The sequence below is a fragment of the Callithrix jacchus genome, chromosome 7 (assembly GCF_049354715.1).
Source record: "Callithrix jacchus isolate 240 chromosome 7, calJac240_pri, whole genome shotgun sequence".
Taxonomy (NCBI): domain Eukaryota; kingdom Metazoa; phylum Chordata; class Mammalia; order Primates; family Cebidae; genus Callithrix; species Callithrix jacchus.
Window position 1 is genome coordinate 144,809,650 of NC_133508.1, and position 20,552 is coordinate 144,830,201.

At 37.0% G+C, this 20,552-nt stretch overlaps 1 protein-coding gene across 14 annotated transcripts in view; it reads right to left on the reverse strand.

Moving 5' to 3' along the window:
- LOC108592676 (putative uncharacterized protein CCDC28A-AS1) overlaps positions 1–20,552 on the reverse strand; it is a 144,694-nt gene that overhangs the window by 123,632 nt on the left and 510 nt on the right. The gene's annotated exons all lie outside the window — the stretch shown is intronic.

Sequence of the window (20,552 nt, forward strand, 5' to 3'; positions counted from 1 at the left end):
TACTCAGGAGGCTGAGGCAGGAGAATTGCCTGAACCCAGGAGGCAAAGGTTGTGGTGAGCCGAGATCGTGCCATTGCACTCCAGCCTGGGTAACAAGAGCGAAACTCCGTCTCAAAAAAAAAAAAAAATTACGGTTACTGAAAATATAGATTTACAGGTAAAAAGACAGGTTAAAGTTGGAAATCCAAGTTTATAAGTTAACATAGAAGCAGTGATTAAAATCACAAGAACGGGAGTGGTCACAATGCAAGAAAGAATGAAGAGAAGGGCAAAGGGTTTGGATTAAGCCCACAGTAAAGTGAAAGAGGAAAGAAAAGAGCTCATGAAGATCTTGGTGGACTCTTAAAGTTTGATGCAAGAATTTTATTATGAAAGGTACAGGGGATGTGTAGTCCCAACGCTTTGGGAGACTGAGGCAGGAGGATTGTTTGAGGCAAGGAGTTCAAGACAAGCTGGCCAATATAGCAAGACCCTGTCTCTAAAATACATAAAAATAAAATTTAAAAGGTACGGTTAAGCTTTCCTTAAACCAAGGAAAATGAGGAACATGAAGGGACTATGAATTTTGTACTAGTTTTCTAGTAACAAATTACCACAAACTGAGTGGCTTAAAACAACAGAAAATTATTCTCTCACAGTTCCAGGGAACAGAAGCCTGAAATCAAGGAGTCCGCAGGGTCATGCTCCTTCCAACGGCTCTGGAAGAATCCTTCCTTGCCTCTTCTTGTTTCCAGTGGTCTCAGGCAATCCCTGGCATTCCATGGCTTAGAGCTGGGCATCACTCCAATCTCAGATTCCTTCTTCACATGGCCACTTTCCCCCTGTGTGTCAGTATGTCCACATTTCCTTCTTCTTTTTATGATACCAGTCATTGGATTTAGGGTCCGCTCTAATCCAGTGTGACTTCATCCTAATTGGATTACACCTACAAAGACCCTATTTCCAAGTAAGGTCACATTTACAGATTCCTGATGGAAATGAATTTTGGGAGAACAGTTGTCAGCCAAGTACAAAACACTTCAGCTGCGTCAGAGCTATAGTGAGGTAGGAAACTAGTACAACACAAATGTAATGAATGACTCGAAATCTAGAAGAGAAGACAAAACATGTAAACAAATAATTACAATATGATGCAACAGTTATGACAAGAGCAATAACCTTTGTGGATCTGTGCAAAATAATATGAAAGAAAAGGACAATGGTGAACACAGTGATCAAGGAAAAAATCATTATAATCAGGTAAAAAAAAAAAATACATGCAAGAAAAGAGTAGGAAGATTCCAACCCAAGGCAGTGAAAGTGGTGAAAAAGGACTAAATTCAAGGGTTACTATGGAAGAAAATGCTGTTTAAACTAAGAGACTTATTAAATCAAGATAAAAGAGAGCAAGTAATGAAGAATAGCTCAGAGATCTCTACATAGGATAATTAGGTGTAGAGTTGCCATTAATTGAGATTGGAAATAAGGAGAGAAGGGAGTTGAGGTGGGAATTCTTTTTAAAAAATTTCATTTGGACATGTTGAATTTAAAATGGGATTGGGACATCAATATAGGAATGTATAGTAGTTGAAAATGTTGATTAGGAGTTCAAATAAAAGACTGGGGTAAATATTCTGAAGTAAAAGATCTATATGAACATAGTCGAAGTGAGATGAATTATATAGCGAATACATGATGAATAAAATGATAAAAGAATTTGTAATCAGAGTTCTCCAGGGAAACAGAACCAATAGGATATACAGTTGGTCCTCTGTATCGGTGGGTTCCACATCTGCTGATTCAGAAAACTATGGATTGAAAATATTTGAAAGAAATATTATATCTGTACTGAACATGTAAAGCCTTCTTTCTCTCGTCATTATTGCCCAAATAACATGGTATATTTACATAGTATTTACACTATATTGATTATAAGTAATCTAGAGATGATTCATACAGGAGGTTGTGCATAGGTTATATGCAAATACTATGTCATTTATATCATGGACTTGAGCTTCCTTGGCTTTCTGTTTCAAAGGGAGGACACAGAATCAATTCCTCATGGATACTGAGGCATAACTGTATCTGTATCTGTATATGAGAGTGTGTGTGTTTTTAAAAGAGATTTATTTAAATAAATTGTCTAGTGTGGCAGTAGGGGCTGACATTTTAAAACCTGTAGGGCAGGGAAGTCTGGAATTTTTCAGGTAGGCTGATCAGCAGCCTGGAAACCCAGAAACTCAGGCAGGAGTTAATGAAGTTTTGAGACAAAATTTCTTCTTATCTAGGAATCCTCAGTTTTTGCTCTTAAACCCTTCCAGCTGAGTGCATACTCATTATCTCCATTAAACCCAACTGATTGTAGATGTTAGCCATATCTATAAAATACTTTCATAGCAGCACCCAGATTGGTGTTTGATTGAATAACCAAACACTATAGCCTAGACAAGTTAACAGAAGTAAAGAACAAATCCAACAATTAACAGGAAAACAAAGATAAACAAATATAGATGCTACTCAATTTATGATGGGATTTTGTCCCAAGAAACCCATCATAAATTGAAATTGTCAAGTTGAAAGTGTATTTAATACACCTAACCTACTGAACATCACAGCTTAGCCTACCCTACCTTAAATGTGCTCAGAATACTTAAATGAGCTGTCAGTTGAGCAAAATCATCTAACACAAAGCTTATTTTATGTGTTGAATAGCTCATGTAATTTATGGAATACTGTACTGAAAGTGAAAAGAAGAATGGATACTCAAAGTACACCTCTACTAAACATGTATCACTTACCATCATAAAGCTAAAAATCATAAGCTGAACTATTCTAAGTCAGGAACTGTCTGTACTGACAAGTAATAGTCAGAGGGGCAGAGAACATGAAAAAAGAGATCAGAGAAGCCAAAAGGCAGAGATCATCAAGATGATCAACCATGTCAAGCCCTATTAAGAGGTCACATAAGTTAAGAGCCTAAATCTCTTCATGCAATTAGACACTTAGTTAATTGTGACCTAGAAATATCTGCTTCAGTATAGTTTAGAGAAGGAAGCAAGGTAGCACTGAATTGATAAATGAAAGGGAGTTGAAGAACTAAAGACACGATCGCAATATGTTTGTAGAAACAATAAAATATTCTAAAAACCACTTTCCCTTCCTTCTACTGCCAAATTACTTGGGTCTTCCCTTGATCAACCGTGTCAAGCCCTATTAAGAGGTCACATAAGTTAAGAGTCTAAATCTCTTCATGGAATTTGACACTTAGTTAATTGTGACTTCGCAAGTTCTGCTTCAGTATAGTTTAGAGAAGAAAGCAAAATAGCACTGAGTTGATAAAGGGAGTTGAGGAAGTAAAGACATTATCGCAATATGTTTGTAGAAACAATAATTGAAGCATTCTAAACTATTTTCCCTTCCTTCTACTGTCAAATTATTTGGGTCTTCCCCAGCACAAAAACCGCTCCCTGAGGGGATAGCCCAGCAACAGGTGCAGTCACGGCTGTTTAGATGCCAAGCATTATGAAAATTAGTTTCATGTCACAGATGACAAATTAGACATTATTAGTAATACTTTCAGGTATATTAGAGAATCTCTAGAGAAGTTTCTGATTTTTTTGGTAGAAAGACATGAAAATATATTCATTATCAAATAAGATTATTTTTAAAAGTTGATGGTAATCTGCATATTTTTTCTGGTATCGGGAAAGATTCCAACTGATACCTGTGACATGCCCAGTTTTGTTAAGCGGCCGTACTTAAAGTTTGGCTGATTACAAACAAACACACTTCATATAGAGTACACTTAGGACAAATGGGTGCATAGGATTATTTCATCATGATTAAACAGAACTTACATTGGTTGTTTATCAAGGCAAATATTCATTTGTCTCTAATGAAGTCAAGAAGAACTATTACTTGGAATAAAAATGCCATCTAAAATACCTAACTTGCACAGTTGGTAGAAAGTTTTTTTTGACACATAATCTTAATATCTATTCAGTAAGATAATAATCTTATGTATGATTCTTCTTAACTAAAAATATATACAGAAATTATTTGGGCCTCCCTAAGGCTAAAACAATTCTCTGAGAGGTTTCTTCTAGCATTCATGAGAAAGTCCAGAGCCTCTCCTGGCTCTGAAAGGTGACTCTTAACCTCAAACTTGTGGCTATTAATTATCAGCCCACCACATAAAACAGCTGTTGTGTTTGGATGAAAGCACTGAGTCTAATTTTCTACCAAAAAGAACTGATCATTTTTGAGACTTTTTCTATTTGTAATCAGTCAAAAATTGCTAAGTGTACACGACATGCAAAATACCATGCTAAACATGGTGGAAAGAGGACTGCATGAGTGGTGGCAGAGTGCAATGATAAAATACACTCCTCCTTACAAAGATTATGATTAATCTGTTTGGTTCCTCTCACCTGAATTCAGCCAGGCCTAAAATGTACTTGGCATTGAAGATAAAGATAAAAGTAAGACAATAATCAATTCCTCTAACTTTCAAGGATTTACATCTAACTTTCATCTGTTTATTGATCTGGCTCAAGGAAATAGAATCTCAGCATATTAAGGTTGAAGGACACATAGATAAGCAAAATAACACAGTGGTTAAAAGGTTTGGAACCAAATAGAGTCAGGGTCAAATCCCAGACCTAAACTCTCTGAATTTTAGTTTCCTCATTAATAAGATAGGCAATATTACACACACACACACACACACACACACACACCCCTCAAGTGAGAAAACTTAAAGCATCTAGTGTGGGTCCTAGTATATGGAAGATAATCAATACAAGGTAGTGGTTATTATTATTAGAACATATATAGTCCAAACTTCTCATTTAATAGATGGTAACATTGAGTCTCCAGAAGAATGTCTAAGACTAGTGAGCAAACAAGTTAGGAATAAATTTGGAATGCTTTAACTGGGGGCAGGCTTCACTCTGAGAACTAAGCATTTCCTCAAAGCATGCTGATACATGGTTCATACATTCCACATTAGTGTCAACATTCAGAACATTTATTTAGTTCTTACTACTTTTCCTAAAATAACAATAACCCACAATTTCTCTACTTCTTTTCAAGATCTGCACAAATACCAGTATTTGGACTCAGGGTCAGCAACTATTTAAAATCATAATTCTTTCCATTGATTTTCATTAGAACATAGGTTTTTTTCTTTAAAAAACTACACTTTATAGAAAAATACACCTGTTTCAGTACACCTTCAATTGTCTTTAAGTCTACTTTCCCATTTGTCCTTTGTTTTTCTGCTTTTCTCTTCCACAACTCTTTATCAAAATACAGAGACACAGCATTTTCCTCTGCTTTTGAACAATGTATTGCACTGATTTACCTTCACTATTCCCCTTGGCTCATTTCTATTTTCAGTATTGATGGATCACATCAGTAGACTTTAACTGAACTACTGATATATGGGCCAGCTTTTGACTTTCAGAGCACTCAAAGGAAAATGATAAGTTATGAATTACTTGGAGGCCTGGGTCTGGCAGTGGAAGAGATATCTGAAGGGGCAGTCAAGTAGTCGAGACCCTTAGGCTTTACTGGAATGATCTATCCATCAGACCCTATTGTATTTCAGGCTGTAAATCCTAAACTGCTTTTCTGTCCCTTTTTCATTGATCTATGAACTATGGGGTACTGTGGACAGAGCTTAAATTTTGAAGTCGATTGAACTAGGTTCAAAACTGAGGGTCAAACACTTACTAGCTTTGTGTCTGTGATCAAGTTACTTAACCTTTTAAACCTCAGTAGACTCATCTGTAAAAGGGAGCTTAAACCAATTTTCAGGGTTATTATGGTGAACTGAGATAATGAACAGAAAACATCTAACTTATAGTAAGCTCCTCCCATCACCATAATTTTAACTTGACAGTCTAATGCTGATCTTCTGTATTCTTTATTTTTATTAACTATTTATTTATAGGTATTTCATTTATGATAAAGGTAAATTGAGGGAACATGATTTATTGATAAGTTATTTCTAAACATGCTGCTTTCCATTTGGAAGTGATTTTTTGCTCTATCACATGCCATTTAAGTTTTATTTTCTTAATTGTCCACACTAACAATTTCTGAAACATTCACCAAATAAAATATATGTAATCTAATTTAGAAATAGTTCCAAATTCTGATAAATTATTCCTGTATGAACAACCTCTAGCAGACTTTTCCAAATGGAAATTAATGCCATCAACTCAATTTTTACAGTGCCATTCAGACTTCTAATCTGTACATGAATTCCAAATTCTTTGGTCTTTTCTTAATGATCATATGATTAAAACAGACGAACAAAAATTCTGGATTACCAATATAATTTATATTTTGAAATTTTAGTTTTGATGGTCAGATTTGTTTTTTATTTCAGGTAATCAAGGCTATTATCATAAAGAAGATACTGTAATCCCAGCACTTTGGAAGGCTGAGGCAGGCAGATCACTTGAGGTAAAGAGTTTTAGACCAGCCTGGTCAACATGGTGAAACCCTGTCTCTACTAAAAATACAAAAATTAGCCAGCTGTGGTGGTACATGCCTATAATCCCAGCTCTTCAGGAGGCTGAGGCAGGAGAATTGTTTGAACCTGGGAGGTGGAGATTACAGTGAGCAGAGATTGTGCCACTTCACTCTAGCCTGGGCAGCAGAGCTAGACTCCATCTCAAAAAAAAAAAAAAAGAAAGAATGTACTCATCTTTGGCCTTCATCCCTGGTCCCTGGGAGGGAGACTCTAAGTCCTTGAAACTTCCCCATGATCAGAGTGTCTTCATTATTTATGGTGGGCTAATGATAGTTTAAACTAATGTGATACTCAGGATCATTCTAGAAAGGGCAACCATGTGATTAGAAGATTGGGACTTTGAGCCATGAGATACCAGCCTGATCCACAGGGAGAGAGGAAGTATGGAGGTTGAGTTCTGCTGGATGGTTATGATTCAGTCAATCATACTTCTGTAATAAAGCCCCAATAAAAACTCTTAATACCAATGTTCAGGTAAGCTCCCCTGGTTAGCAACTGTCACACAACAATCTACCAGAAGATGATGAATTCTAACTTCATGGAGAGAGGACATGGAACCCTCATATTTGGGCCCTCCAGACCTCATATGTGTCTCTTCTTTTGGCTGTTTCTGATATGTACTCTTTTTGCTATAATAAAAATGTAATCATAATTATGGTGCTTTCCTGTATTCTGTAAGTCTAATAATTCTAGTTAATTATTGAAACGAAAGGGTTTGTGGTTCTCCCCATGTATTTGTAACCAGCTGATCAGAAGTAACTAGTCCTGGAAACCCCAAGCTTGTCACTGGTGTCTGAAATGAGGGCAATCTTGTGGAGAACTATGCCCTTAACCTAAGAAGTTTAGCTTACCTCTGGGTAATTCATGTCAGAATTGTATTGCAAAGGCTTTAACATATTATTATCATTTGTAGTTACATATATCCTGAGGTACTTTCTTATATCTCTAAGTTCATATAGGAGTTGTGGCCTTTTAAAAGGGTGAACCTATTTTGCATTATACAATAAAAAAGAAACCACTGTAATTGTAGATATTGATTATTTTTGAAATAAATTAAATATTAGACATTATTCATCCAACAAACTTTTATTAAGTATGTTCCATAGTTACATTCTACTTGTCAGGATACAAAGATAAAGTACATAATTCCTGCTGTTAGAAAGCTTACAGTTTAGGAAACACTCAGACAAACCATTATAGTTGAATTAATCAGTGCTATAAAAGAAATATGAAATAGGAAGAATAGCAATGCCAGATGAGTAGATGGGGAGAAAAGCAGAGGCTTAGAAGTATTGACATCAGGCTTCAAGTATGAGAACTGAGCAGAAGGAAGAGGTCAGAAGGGGGAAAGTGGGTAGCATGGAAGGTGGACAGAGGAGTGCTCCCTGAGACCGGATATAAAGCTGACTAGCACACAGGAGAGGCAAACGTCGTGGTTTCACAGAAGCACTGGAGCCAGATCATAAATTGATTTAAATACACTGTGTACAAACACTGACATATATTTTATCTTGAATGTAATGGGAAGTGCTGAAATATTTCAAGCAGAGAAATAAAATAAAGATGTGTTTCAGAAAAAGAAGCCATTTGGGGAGCAGTGATGATGAAGACTAAATGTCAGATGAGACTGGAATCAGTCTTAGGAAGTGATGAAGTAATTCTGGAGGAAAGAAATAAGGCCTTAGAATGAGGACAGGAAGAAGGAATTAGAATCAAGAAACACTAAAAAGGTAAAACTGGATTGGATTTCATTGAATTTGAGAAAGTAAGCACTAAGGAGGTATCACTGGTTTAGACAGTGCGTCTCTTCACTAAAGGGAAATCAGGAAGAAAAGCATACACAGTGGGAAGAGGAGAGTTCAGTTTTGTACACACAATATTGAGTTGCTGTGGAACATGCAGTTGAAAAAATACAGGATGGCAGCTCAGGAAAGAAATCCCAAGTGAAAAAAACATGAAAGACTTAACTTTAGCTGGGCATTATATGGTTAAATTGGGAGACTGAGGCAGGAAAATCACTTGAGGCCAGGAGTTTGAGACTGGACTGGGCAACACAGTGTGAAAACCCATTTCTAATAAAAAAAAATTAGCCTAGTATGATGGCATGGAAACCTGTAGTCCCAGCTACTGGGGAGGCAGGAGAATCACTTGAGCCCAGGAGTTCGAGTCTGCAGTGAGCTGATCATATTACTGCATTCTGGCCCAGGTAACAAAGTGAGACTGTCTCAGAAAAAGGCAGGCAGGCAGGCAGGTAGGAGAAACAAAGGAAGGGAGGGAGGGAGGGAGGGAGGGAGGGAGGGAGGGAGGGAGGGAGGGAGGAAGGAAGAAAGGGAAAAAGGAAGAAAGGAAGGAAGGGACGGAGAGAGGGAGGGAGGGAGAAGTCATAACTTTAAAAGTGATTTTGGAGCCATGGGAGTAAATAAGATCACCAAACAGAAATTTTGTAGAGTGAAGGAAGAAAAAGATCTAGAAAGGAATGCTGAGAATACCAGTAGTTGAAGAGTAGACTAACTTAGAAAAGATAGAAAGAAACTCAAGAGAAAATGGTGTTAGACAAACCATGGATTGATCAACAGAGTCAAAACCTGCAGAGAGATCCAGTAGCAGACTGTCCCCTATTTTAATAATATGCAGATCATTAGAGACCATAGCTAAAAACAGTTTCATTGCAGTAGGGGTGGAAGTCAGATAAAATGAATTAAGAAAACAGCATAGATGATCAAAAATTGGAGATGATCTCTGAACATTTTTTCAAAACACTTATGGTGAAAAGGAAAAGTACTGAGAAAGCTAGAAGTGGCCAATGATTAGAGGGCGATTGTTTTACTTTTAAGATGGGAGTATTCTATCTCATTTATTCATGACCTAAGAATAGAAAAAAAATTAAAAATTAAAAAAAAGATGGGAGTATTCTAATATGTTGAAGGGGAAAAGTCAGTGGGGTGGAAGTAGTTGAAATTATGGAAGAGGATAATAGGTCTCTGTGAAAGTCGAAGAAGAAAAGGGGTAGAGGGATCTGTGATTGGCAAGATGTGGAATACTATATTCTGAGTGAAAATAAAACAAAACAATGCTAGGGGAGGGTGCTACAAAGAGAACATTCAAATTATAATTGAAAGATAGAATTCACTGACAATGGAAATACTATTGAGCCTGCTAATAATCTTTGAAAATGATATAAACCAAGTAACAATTTATATACATTTGCTACAGAGGAATATCATGCATAAATAAACCAAAGATTAAGAAACAGTGCCATGCCGTGTTTCCTTTTAACTATTGAAATGACTATGTAGGTTATGAAAAGTTTCATAAACAGTCCATGAAAATGGAATAAATTCATCCCGTAACTATTTTACAATAGAACTGATACAGTTTGGCTCTGCATCCCTACCCAAATCTCATGTTAAATTGTGATTCCCCAGTACTGGAGGTGGGGCCTGGAGGGAGATTAATGGATCATGGGGTGGTTTCTAATGGTTTAGCACCATTCCCCTAGTGCTGTCTTGTGATAGAGTTCTCACAAAATATGGTGTTTAAAAGTGTGTAGCACCTCCCCCTTTTACCTCTTCTCTCCTGCTCTGGCCATGCGAATAATGTGACTGCCTCCCCTTTGCCTTACGCCATGACTATAAGCTTCCTGAGCCCTCTCCAGAAGCAGAAGCCTGTACAGCCTGCAGAACTGTAAGCTGATTAAAACTCTTTTTTAATAAATTACACAGTCTCAGGTATGTCTTCATAGCAATGTGAGAATAGACTAATACAGATAATTAGTACTGGGAGTGGGGCACTGCTAAAAAGATAGATGAAAATGTGGAAGCAACTTTGGAACTGGGTAACGGGCAGGATCTGGAATACTTTGGGGGGCTCAAAAGAAGACAGGAAGATGGGGGAAATTTTGAAACTTCCTAAAGACTTCTTGAATGGTTCTGACCAAAATGGTGATAATGATATGGACAGTGAAGTCCAAGCTGAGGTAGTCTCAGATGGTGACGAGGAACTTACTGGGAACGAGAGTAAAGGTCACTCTTGATACGCCTTAGCAAAAAGACTGGTGGTATTATGCCTCTGCTCTGTGAACTCTGATCTTAAGAGAGACAATTGGATATCTTGTGGAAGAAATTTCTAAGCAGCAAAGTATTCAAGATATGGCCTGGCTTCTTCTAAAAGCCCATGCTCATTTGCATAAACAAAGAAATGACTTGAAACTAAAACTTGTATTTAAAAGGGAAGCAGAGCATAAAAGTTTGGAAAATTTGTAGCCTGTCCAAGGTGGAAAAGAAAAACTGATTTTCTGGGGAGGAATTTAAGTCAGATGCAGAAATGTGCACAAAAGAGGCCAAATGTTAATAAGACAATGGAGAAAATGCCTCCAAGGCATTTCAGAGACCTTTGCAGCTGCTTCTTCCATGGTTTCATGGGCCAGGCCTAGGGACCCACTAATCTGTGCAGCCTTAGGACATAGCATCCTGTGTCTCAGTGGTTTCAGCTCCAGAGGTGGCTAAAAGGACTCCAGATATGTCTCAGGCCACTGATCCAGTGGGTATAAGCCACAGGCCCTGATAGCTTCCACATGGTGGTAAGCCAACAGGTGTGCAGGGGGCAAGAGTTGAGGCTTAAGAGCCTCCACCTAGATTTCAGAGGATGTACATAAACACCTGAATGCCCAGGTAGAAGTCTGCTGCAGGGGTGGAACCCTATGGAAAACCTCTACTAGGGCACTGTGGAGGTGAAATGTGGGGTTGGAACTACCCCCGTCCAAAGTCCCCACTGGGGCACTGCCTAATAGAGCTGTGAGAAGAGGGTCCACCAGACCCCAGGATGGTAGATCCACTGACAGCTTCCACTGCAAAAGCCCCAGGCACTCAACATCAGCCTGTGAAAGCAGCTATGGGGGCTGTACCCTGCAGAGCCACAGTGGCAGAGCTGCCCAATCCCTTGGGAACCCATCTCTTGCATCAGTGTGGCCTGGATGTGAGACATGAAGTCAAAGACTATTTTGGAGCTTTAAGATTTAATGACTACCCTGTGGAATTCTGGATTTGCATGGGACCTGTAGCCCCCTTATTTTGACCAATTTCTCCCTTTTGGAATGAGAGAATTGCACCCCTATTGTATCTTAGAAGTAACTATGTTGTTTTTGATCTTACAGGCTCATAGGTGGAAGGGACTTGCCTTGTCCCAGATGACACTTTGAACTTGGACTTTTGAGTTAATGCTGGAATGAGTTAAGACACTGGGGGACTTTTGGGAAGCCAGATTGTGTGTGAGAACATGAGATTTAGGAAGAGTAGGGTATAATGATTTGATTTGGTTCTGTGCCCCTACTGAATTGTGCCCCTACTGAATGAAATCTCACATTGAATTGTGATCAGTATTGGAGGTGGGGCCTGGTGGGAGGAGAGTAGATTATGGTGGGGGGTGGTTTCTAATTGTTTAGCATTCCCCTAGTGCTGTTGTATAATAAGAGTTCTCATAAAATCTGGTTGTTTAAAAGTGTGTGGCATCTCCCCACTCTCTTCACCTGATCTGGCCACATGAAGGCCATGCCTGCTTCCCTTTTGCCTTCCACCATGATTTCCTGAGGCCTCCCCAGAAGCAAAAGCCTGTAAGCCTGCAGAGCCAATTAAACCTCTGTTCTTAGTAAATTACCTAGGTCTCAGGTATGTTTTTATAGCAGTATGAAAACTAATACAAGAACCTTGACAGTTTTCATAAAGAAAAAAGCAGAGCCACTCTGAAAGGGTGGCATCAAGTAGCTGGCTAGAATTCTCACAAGGTTAGTGACTCATTCCTACATATCAGCCCCATGGGCATGTGAGTCAAAGTTATACCTCTGCAAATTATAATGCAAATTAGTACAAGTGATGAATCTTCAAGGTTGCTTGCAAGCTAGGAAATTAAATCCAGAATGCCAAGTGCCTACTCTACTTCATTCATTCAAAAGAAATATTATCACTATGTTCCAGTATCGTCACAGTTACAAAGAGGAAGAGAACACTGTCTCTATCTTTCAGAAGTACCAAGTCCATTGGTGAATCTACAAATAATTAATTACTCTAAGAGGGCATGTGCTATTACACATAGGAATGGAAACAGAAAAGGCATTACATTATGTCTGGGAGCATAAGAAACATTTCCTGGAGCAAGAAATGTCTAAGATGACTCTTGAAAATAAATAGGGGTAAATTTATTTTACTCAGGTACGGTGGCTCACACCTGTAATCCCAGCACTTTAAGAGGTCAAGGTGGGTGGATCACTAGGTCAGGAGTTTGAAACCAGCCTGGCCAACATGGTGAAACCCCACCTCTATTAAAGATCCAAAAATTAGCCAGGTGTGGTAGTACACGCCTGTAATCCCAGCTACTAAAGGAAGCTGAGGCAGGAGAATCGCTTGAACCTGGGAGGTGGAGGTTGCAGTGACCTGAAATAGCGTCATTGTACTCCAGCCTGGGCAATTTTACCGACAACACACAGAAATTGTGTAAAACCAGCTAGCCAGAGAATATTTTTGGTAGTAATACTAGCTAATGTTAATTGTGCACTATATTGCAGGCCTTTTGATACACAGTTTACTTATCACATTTACTCTTCACAAAACCCTAAAGGTACTAACATTTATAACAATTGCTAACATTTATTGAATACTTACGAAGTGCTAAACACTGTTCAAAGACACTGTTTATATGAAGTATTATTTCATTTAATAATCATGATGGTCCTAAAAGTGCCTTTATTACCTGTATTTTATAGGCAATCTTAACTAAGGGTTCAGGAACTTCTAAGGTCACATTGCTAGCAAGAGAAGACAAAATTCAAATTCTGTAGTCTGACTCTAAAGTCCATGACGTTAAAGCCTAGGCTTTTAACCACTGCTATTCACTGCTTTTGCAATTGGTATGCATGGAGAAAACAGTATTTTTGATACTGCTAATACTCCTACTGATATTTTGATATGATAGGATTTCATCAAGTATTATTTAATGAACACCAAAAGAGACGCAACAGCCAGAAGCAAAGATAAGATTAAAATAGTCTGTATGAGTTTGAGTCTGAATCCCAATAAGGCTTTATCAGAGCATGTAATAAGCTCTCATAGTAAGGTGTAAAAATTGCTGAAAAAAAAAACCAATGCTACTCAAAGCATACAATAGAAAATATTACTGTAAAACAAACAGAAAAACCCTAATAAAATAAAGTAAAATGCAAGGAAATAAGATTAGGGTGAACTGTATTCTATGACTACTTAGGATTTAAAAATGCAAATCAAATTCACTCTGAGAAAATTAAATCTGTAAAAATTCTGCAACTTGATATAGACAGCAGTTTAATTTTGGTTGAAAAAGTTTCTAGTTATCATAAAAAATCACTCTGTACTTACAGTGAAGTAGTTATGTGACAAATCACTCAAGTTCTACACAGATTAGTGTAAAAAATTTAGCAACAATTTACATTAAAAAATTATATTGGTTATGCTAATTTCCAGGCTTAAGGAATTACTGTATTGCTTTCAGTTTTATATCAAAATCGATTAAAGGAGAAAGAGTACAGAGGAGGAGGAGGAGAAAGATATTTTTTATTGGGGTTTTGAGTCAGGAAACAAAGCAAAGGCCCACAAGTGTAAATATCTTACATCAGTTGATTACTGACCTAGTGTTCTTTCCATTTTAACCCAAATGGAAGCTACTGAATCCTACAGTGTGACTTAGAAATCATCTAACTAAAAGCATTCATGTTACTGATAGCAAAAAATGGTCCAAACCACATAGTAACTGGCAGTAGAGCCAGAATGAGAAGTGGGTATCCTGACAACAGGTATTCTCTCCAGGTAAAACGTGTGTGTGTGTGTGTGTGTGTGTGTGTGTGTGTGTGTATTTAAATATATTTTAATTATTTAACCAAAACTTTAGTACTTACTATGTTTGAGGCACTGTTATAAGTGCTTTTGATACATTAAAACATATTTCACAAATATTTATTAGTGAATCCATTAAGGCCCCTTTAAAAGAACTTTTTGCTCATCTACAAGTAGACTCCACATTTAAATATCACTGTGGTAGGAGAAAGAAATATTTTTGCCTTCAAAAATAAATAAATTGACTTAAAAGAGGTTTTAATGAATACTGACTTTAAAAACATTTTCATCCAATACAAAAAGTGATGTTGATTTTATTCATGTTGAAAAATAACTGAAAAATTAAATAACTGAAAATTCAAAATAACTGAAAAAATTACGTATGAGGCAACTGACACCATTAATCACCAGAGAGCCACAAATTAAAAACACAATGATATATCATTACACACCCACTAAAATTAAAAGGACTCATAATTCCAAGTGTTGGCAACGATACAGAGAAACTGGACCTTGCAACCATTGCTGGTGGGAATGTAAATTGTACAAACACTTTGGAAAACCATTTGGCATAATCTGTTAAAGTGAAAACATACATTCTATAACCCAGTAATTCCAATTCCTAGGTATTATAACCCAACAGCAATAAATACTTACATCTAACAAAAGACAGATACAACAGTGTTCGTAGCAGATTTATTCACATTAGCCCAAAACTAAAACTTAAATATCCATCAAAAATAAAACAGATAAATCGCAGTATATTCTCTTCTCAGTTCTTCTCCTCAAGAAATTTATTTATGACTTATTACCATATGTATATATATATCCATTCGTTCAATATATATTTACTGAGCATCAAACACTATTATAGCTGTTTGTTTCACATTAGAGCATAACATGGACAAAAAAAATCCTGTCTTTGTAGTGCTTATATTTTAATAGGACATGTTGTTTCACATTAGAGCATAACATGGACAAAAAAGTCCTGCCTTTGTCGTGCTTATATTTTAATAGGACATGGACAACAAACATCATAATAAATAAGTATATTACACAGTTATGTTAGAAAGTGAGCAATGCTACAGGGGCAAATGAGTGGATAAAGTGATTAGAAATGTTGGTTGCAGTTTTACATAAGATAGCCCTCACTGAGGAAGTGAACTCTGAACAAGGACTTCCAGGAAGTAGAGCCAGAACCACACAGATAATAGAAGCCAGAGGTACAGAGACGAGGAGGTGAGGCTGGAAAACTAGGGGAGTGGCGAGGAGAGTGGAAGTATGTGTGTGTGGCTAATATACATCCTGGTAGGTCACTTTTAGGAATTTTTGGCTTTTGAATGAAAGGGCAACCTGTTCCTTCTCACACCAAATCTTGGCTAGTTTAGCTACGTTTCCCTAAGAAAGACTTAAAGGGACACTGTAGTTTTTTTAAGTGCAAAGAAAGAGTGAATGATGTATCCCTGATTCTGCCTTTTTAGCAACAAACTTTGGAGGAAGGAACTGCCATATATAGATATGTGTTGGAAACGAACAGAAAGTTTACACACACATGCACATTCACACAGGCACTCAAGGGAACATTCTGGGAGCTACTATACACAAAAATACAGGGCTCTAGGTAACTTCTTCAGACAGTTCATACTGTTACTCAATCTATTAAGCTAGGATGAATGACAACAAAAATTCCCACATTTTACACAGAATATAGCTCTAGATTAGATTATTATTTATGCATTACATGATTAACATATGTGTGGATAAGTACATAAAAGTCACTGAGTTTATAAAAAGTGACTTTTTCTCTAAGTAAACAAATGTACAATAAAGTCAAATCTTTTAACCTTAGTAAATACAGATCCTTATCCTAAAGCAATGCTATCTTTAATTATCACTTATTAGTGAATTATTAGAAAATAATGACTACCAATCAATTCAGAATCTGAGCTCTACAAATATTAATCAAGATTTCCTCTAACAAAGGCAATCTCTGGGAACATGTAGGTTAAAAGGTCAGCTTCAGAGTAAAATAATATTCTTCATTCACAGTAAGGTCAGATGGAGTTTGGTCAGTTGCTATGATATCTTCTTTTCAATAGACAAACAGCTCAAACAAGACAATTGAAAGATGACTTCTCTTAAATGCAAGGTAATTATAATTTGTCCATAATGTAATGCAGTGACTTGACTATGTTATTACTTCAAAATGAAAGTAGCACATGATGTGTTAATGATAATGGAATGGAAAAGCCATCAGTATTAACTGCTTATGACTACCTGTATCTCTTTCACATGTTATGACTACCACCTGAAGGTTTCAAATATAAGGAAGAACTTGCCAGTAAAAATGAACTACTGGCAAAGGTTATACAAACATCTTAAAGATCTTTCAAAAAAGCATAAATGTTCACCCTCAGGGATGTTTTGGCATCATCTTGAGGGAATGTGTTTTTTTTCTGGGTTTATGAGGGGGTGTAGCTTTAAGGGCAAAAATTTCCCCGGTGCCATGCTCCCCTCCCATCTCTCTCCACCTGGGAGATTCAACGATTTATGTTTAAATTTCACAGGCATGGCAAGAAACTAAAAGTCAATCACTCCAGCAGAAGTTCTAAGAAACTCCTTTCATTAGCCCAGGGTCTTGGAAAAGGTAGGGGTTCCTCCCAAGACAAATGTCCGTGCCTACACACCTAGCCGGATTTCCCCTCTGGAATCCCCTTCCACACTCTTCATGGAAGCCTTTCTCTTCTTCTCCTTTCCTTCTCTTTTCTCTACCTAAATAAAATCACCTTTCTGCAACACTTTTTTAGGTCCAATATTCACTTTACGAGCATACAGTCCACCTGCAGTGGCCCCACTGCTTATTCCTTAAAAGGTTAGAAGCCAAAAACCCACAACAATCACTAGCATCCAAAAAAAAAAAAAAAAACCCAGTTACAAAATTGGCGCCCAACGTGGGGCAAAAGGAGTGACGTGTAAGAAGGGAAATGCTTCAAAGGGGTAAGTGAAAATATTAAACCCTTCTCACTTGTTTTCTGTCCTCTTTAAGTAGCAGCCGCAAAAAACACAGTTACAATGTGACCTGAAAGGAAGAGTATAAAGTAGAAAATTTTTCAGGCCTAATCTATCTATGTTATTCTTTAAGCTAAAAAAGGCTAAAAATTTTTTTTCTTTTGCCCTATAACACCCTTCTCTTTAACCATCACTCTCTCTCCTGCTAGACATGAGACTACAAATTTGCTATGACATAAATTTGTCCTCTAATTGCTTTCATTATCATTATAAAACTAAAATTATTTGTTAAAAACAAATTTAAAACCGTTTTGCAGTAAAATTTTCCAAACCCAGCCTAAATTAGGTGAAGCAATGATATCATTTAATCAGCTATACACCTAGGTATGTTTTGTAATCTGTCACCTATAAAAGAAACACATCTATTTCAAATAGATATATTTCTTTTCTTTATATTTGAGAATTTTCACAATAAATAGTTAGGAAAATTTTAATCACATTTGAGACCTGTTTTAAATGGCAAGGGAGAAATGTCCAAATCCCACAGAAGAATTCTGCAAAAAAACAATAGGCAAGATTTTTGCAGCTTATGTCTGTTGAGCTGGGGAGGATTAAAAAAAGATAACCATAATCCCTTTATTTTATCTGTCTACCTCCAGAAAAGTACAAAAAATTTACACTCTTATTGAGAAATGAAGGCAGGTGAAAAGTTTGTTCATTTGTTAAGAATTCTACGTGGTGAAACTAAGTTCCTTTGGTTAAATTTTGATGCTTAAAAACAAACTATTTCTGTAATTTCAGACAATGTTTCACTTCCTTGATTACTCAGAATAACTTTATTTTCAATATAAATATAGTTCCTGAAAGGATATAAACCATACCTTCTTTGGATTACTTAATCATCCTTTTTGGCAGTGTCCTTTCACTATTAATCTATCCGAAATTATTATTTTTTTAAATCTGAAAACAAAAAACACATAAAAATCAACACATGGGAAAATTTGTTCACCTATTCAATAGCGTGCATACGAACTCTGTGTTTTGTGTGTTGCAAGCCTTTCGACCTTCTAAAGTGTCATGAGACAGGCATATTTATGTTTGACAGTCCATTAACGATTTTTTGGTAGTTATTTAAAACATACCACCCTCTGTATTTAATAAAGATGGAAAAATACATAACCCAGCTAGTAGTGGATAATAATGATTTATTCAAAAAATATTTATTTAATATTTACTATGTGCAAGGAATAGTGCTAAACCTTAGAGATGAGAATATGAGTAAGATGAAGTCCCTGAATTAACGAAATCTATAGTTTGGTAAAGAAGAAATACAAATGAACAAATATAAAATCTCATAAATTGCTAAGTATACGTAGAGTAATACTGTAATAAAGAGGAGAAACCTAACTTAGCTTAGAGAGTTGAGGGTCTCCAGGAAGGGTTCCTGAGCTTGGTCTTAAAGAATGAGTATTAATGATCTAGGCGGGAGAGAATGGGAGACAGTATTCCATGATGAAGCAGCAGCATAGAGGAACAAAGCAGCATGTTGTGGGCAGAGAACTATAAGCAATTTGGTATTGCTGGAGAGAAGCCTATGGTATGGAGTGGAGAGAGATGAGGCTAGAAAGGTAGGCAGTGGCCACACCATGAATGATTTTGTGGGGTATGTTAACACACCTGAACTTTCTCTTGGCCTTGGAAAGATTCTAGAAGGGGTGTGATATTTTCAGATTGTGTATTAACTATAACTCCTTGACTCCCTTGAGTGAAAGATGAATGTGAAGGAGACATGATGATCAGCTACAAGAGTGACAAAATGAGGACCTGAGAACCAAGATGGTGACAGAGGGTATGGTTTCCATTGAGACACACGGGCAGACATGACAGAGAGATTAGATGTGGGGATGACTCCCAAGTGTCTGGCTGGGGTTACTATGTTGATGACGGTACTTTCCTCACCCACTGTCCCCTCCATCCAAGTAGATAATATGGAAAGAAAAGCAAAGTTTAAAGGGAAGATGATGGATTCAATCTTGGATGTGTTGAATATGCCTCCAGGTTATCTAGGTGGAGATTTCCAGCAGAAAGTTAACATAAAGCCAAAAGGGAGAAAGTGTGAATAGGAGGTTGAAACTTGAATCTGCAAAATATTAAAGATACTAGGAATTCTGAGTGAACAGTAAGTTTTTCTGGGGTTTTGTTTGCTTGTTTTACTTAAGCCATTCTAATAGGTGGGTAGTGGTAGCTCATTGTGATTTAAATTTTTATTTCCCCAATGTCTAATGACGTTTAGCATCTTTCCTGTTCTTTTGTTTAGGAGCTTTTAAAATGCTTACTTCTTATTTGTGCATCTTCTTTGGTGTCTATTCAAATCTTTTGCCCATTTTTAAACAAGGAGCTGTTTTCTTATTTTTTGTGTACTCCTTATATATTCTTCATACAAGTCCTTCATCCAATATATGCTTTGCAAGTATTTTCTCAGCCTGTGGCTTCAACAGTCTTTTGAAGAGCATAAACTTTTAGTTTGTTGAAGTCCAATATATCAATTTTTTTCATCATGCTTTTGGTCTAAGAAATCTTCTAAAAAATCTTTGCCTAAATAAGGTCACAAATAGTTCCTCCTATGTTTGCTTCTGGTATAGGTTTAGGTTTTTCATTTACACCTATGATCCATTTTGAGTTTTTTTGGGGTGTACATGTGGTATGAGGAATACATCAACGTAATGAGAGGGGATAAAATCAGCCACGAAGAGTGTACAGACAGGAAGTGCAAAAGGCTGGATGGAACCTGGGAATAAAAAAAATCCAAGGTTCAAGGAAGCAGAGTTGGGCATTGTTGGGGAAGCAACAGGAAAATTTTGAATAATCAACACTGCCTGTTAAGATAAGCAATGCAGCTGTCTTTTTTATTTGGATGAGGTCACCAGTGACCTTAGGAAGAGCATTTCCAGTCAAAACAAATCTTTCCTATTCATAATTACATGTAACCAACAGCTTTACAAGAATTCCCCCAGCAGAAGCACTTGAGAGGTCTGAAATTCCTGAGCACTATTAAAGGTCACTTCTTTGGGTACAGGAAGGTCTGGGATTCCTGACATTGAGGGTGACTGAAGCATCCTTGGGGCACTTCAGCATAAGATCTTGGGGACTAACCCGAGGAGTCA